Genomic DNA, 3424 nt, shown 5'->3' with positions numbered 1-3424 from the left:
ACTTTTGTTGAGTTTGCGCGAGAAAAGAATGTGTTGTTTGAGAAATGGTGTTGTTCATGTAAAGTTAAAACCGTGGAAGAGTTGAAAACTCTTATTTTGCTGGAGGAGTTTAAAAGGTGTTTGCCGGAACGCATCGTGACTTATTTAAACGAACAAAAGGTGTCGTCTCTCACTAACGCGGCTCTCCTGGCTGACGAGTTTGTTTTAACACACAAAAGTGCGTTCCGTGCACAGAATTCGTTTCAGGAAAATCTGTCTGAACGAAAAAAGTCACCAGGAGCAGTGCGTAAAAACGTATCACAGTTTAGTGCTAAATCAAACGGTCGAATGTTTTTATTGTCACGACTCAGGACATTTGATTGCTGCGTGTCCAGTATTAAAAAGAAAAGAAGCAGACCCACAGACCTCTTAGAGGTTCGAATGAACTTAAAACACCTGAGTTTCCCAATGTGTTCTCAGCTTGTTATAATTCTAGACAAAGGGGAGCAGCAATTTTAATACATAAAAATATTAATTTCACAGTACTCGATACAGTTATAGATCCAGAGGGTAGATTCTTAATCATTAAACTATCTATACGTGATAAAAAGCTATGTATTGCAAGTGTATATGGTCCAAATGTTGATGATCCCTCATTCTTTCACGGTTTTTTCAGTGCACTCTCTGAACACTTAGATGGCACACTTGTTCTTGGAGGTGACCTCAACCTTGGACTAAATGAAGACATGGATAGGCTCAATACAGCGGGAACTCAGCGTAATTGGCAGTCCACAAATATAATCAAACAGTATATGAGCGACTTTGGTCTTTGCGATGCATGGCGCTCCCTTCACCCCACCAGTAAGGAATATACTTTTTTCTCACATGTCCATCACTCCTACTCTCGTCTGGATTATTTTTTAGTCAGCAGCTCACTGCTGAACGACATTTCAGACACTGAGATTCACCCTATAGCTGTCAGCGATCATGGTCCTGTATCTTTAACACTAATGCACAAGAATAATACTACGCCAAGAAAAAACTGTAGATTTAATATATCACTACTTAAAGATGAAGACTTTATTAAATATTTTAAAAAAGAGTGGACTTCATATTTGGACTATAATGACACTCCCGAAACATCAGCTTCTGTTCTATGGGAAGCAGGGAAAGCTGTGATGAGAGGTAAAATAATTTCTTTCTCATCACATAAAAAGAAAAAAGAAAACAAAAATATTCAGGAATTAGAAAAAAAACATCAAATCACTAGAAGAAGCCTACGCGTCCCACCAAGATCAGGAAACATTGAACAAAATACGCAAAACAAAACTAGAATTAAATGAGATAATTGATAAAAAAACAAAATTCTTAGTACAAAGACTACGCCTACAAAATTATGAACATGGTAATAAATCCGGTCAATTTCTAGCAAACCAGCTAAAAATAAATAAAGAAAAAACAACTATATGTGTCATGGTCTACGGTGGGTGGCTGGAGTTTCCATTAGGCTCCTGAACTGACCTGGGATCCGCCCCTGGGCAGGGCCAACTCCAGCTCCTGCACACCTGGAGCCTATTGCAGGCTATCAAGCCAGAGGGATTTAAACCACACATCGATGTTCACTCACTGCCAGTTCGTCATCAACCCATGTTGGTAACAGGTCTTGTGTTTCAAATTCTCGCTGTGATTTATCTTACTAACAAAGACTCTTTTGTACTACAGTTGCTGTACACACCCTGGCTCACTCCACCTCCGGACTCGGGATACCTAGTGATCATTTTGGAAATCCCTCTGTGCCTCACCTGCCTGCCCTCCTGCCATCACACTCCATCTGGAGCCCCGGATCTCAGGTCAGCCTTTCCACGCCACTCAGCCTCCCCTGGATCTTCATCATCCCCCTCTCAAACACTCCAGGTCCCTAACTGCAATGTGACTGTTCCCCACTCAGCTCCGTTCCACTTCTCAGGCCTCGTTCCCTCGCCCTAGCCACGTTCCCCTGGGCACGCCACACCAAGGCTCCACGTCTCGTCATTTTCTGTCTTTGCCACGTTTCCCTTTTTTTCCCCCTTGCACTTAACCGTAATAAACTGTTAAATCATCTACTGTCTCCGCTCTGGGTTTCTGCACCTGAGTCCTATTCAGTACCGGCCATCCGTCGCCGTGACAATATGTGCTGTTCAAGATTCATCTGGGAACACATTATATGAACCGATACAAATAAACAACATTTTCAGGGATTTCTATAAAACGTTGTATTCACCACAAATAAACCCATCTAAAAAAGAAATTGATCAGTTTTTGGACAACATAACTCTTCCAAAATTATTGGACACTCAAGCAATGGCACTGGATTCACCACTGACACCAGGTGAACTCCAGGAAGCCCTGATAAGTATGCACAATAATAAGGCTCCAGGTCCAGATGGCTTTCCTGCAGAATTCTACAAAGAATTCTGGTCGATTCTAGCACCAGTTTTCTACAGAACGTTGTTGGAAATTAAAGAAAAGGGCAGACTTCCATCAAATATGAATTCTGCAAACATTAATCTCCTGCTAAAACCAGGCAAAGACCCTGTATATCCCTCAAGCTATCGTCCAATATCCCTTATAAATGTAGACCTTAAAATAATCTGCAAAGCTCTCTCAAAGAGACTGGAGAAAATAACCCCCCTCTTAATTCATCCTGACCAAACTGGTTTCATAAAAGGTAGGCACTCATCAACAAATACACGTAGATTACTTAATTTGATAGACTACTCATACAGTAAAAACCTAGAAACTACAATATTCTCTTTAGACGCAGAAAAAGCATTTGACAGAGTTAACTGGAAATTTCTATTTGCAACTTTACACAAATTTGGTTTTGGATCCTCTTTCATAAACTGGTTAAAAATATTATATAATTCCCCAACAGCTTGTGTTAGAACAAATGACCAGACATCCTCCAGCTTCTGTCTCTTGAGGGGCACCAGGCAGGGAGGCCCACTCTCCCCTTCACTATTTGCAATTTTTATTGAACCACTAGCAGCAGCAATTAGACAGAATTCAGTAATTAAGGGCATAAAATGCAAGAACGTGGAACATAAAATCAGCTTTTATGCGGATGATGTGTTACTCTTTCTCCAAAATTCACAAACCAATATCTCTGGGGTGATTGAATTGATAAACTCTTTTGCAAGAATATCAGATTACTCAATTAACTGGTCAAAATCTACAGTCCTACCGATTAATTGCTCCTTCCATAATTCCTCTTCTACACCACTGCAATCGGGAAATATAAAATATTTAGGTATTAATGTTTCTCCCAAGCTTGCAGATCTAACTAAATTAAACCATATCCCACTTTTAAAGAAGGTAGAAGATGATCTGGCTAGATGGAAATGTCTACCCATATCACTCATGGGAAGGGTTGCCGCTATAAAAATGATGGTCTTACCAAAAATAA

General features: G+C 40.3%; 1 long non-coding RNA gene across 1 annotated transcript; it reads left to right on the top strand.

Moving 5' to 3' along the window:
- The first annotated feature begins 411 nt into the window (after positions 1 to 411).
- On the top strand, positions 412 to 2079 carry LOC143421842 (uncharacterized). The gene is made up of 2 exons (XR_013101453.1): positions 412 to 1628; positions 1702 to 2079. It is a non-coding gene; the product is annotated as an uncharacterized LOC143421842 (long non-coding RNA).
- Positions 2080 to 3424: the final 1345 nt, after the last annotated feature.

This window comes from Maylandia zebra, linkage group LG13 (assembly GCF_041146795.1).
Source record: "Maylandia zebra isolate NMK-2024a linkage group LG13, Mzebra_GT3a, whole genome shotgun sequence".
Classification (NCBI taxonomy): Eukaryota; Metazoa; Chordata; class Actinopteri; order Cichliformes; family Cichlidae; genus Maylandia; species Maylandia zebra.
Note: the sequence above shows the minus strand (reverse complement) of the source record. Positions and strands in the feature narration are given on the sequence as shown.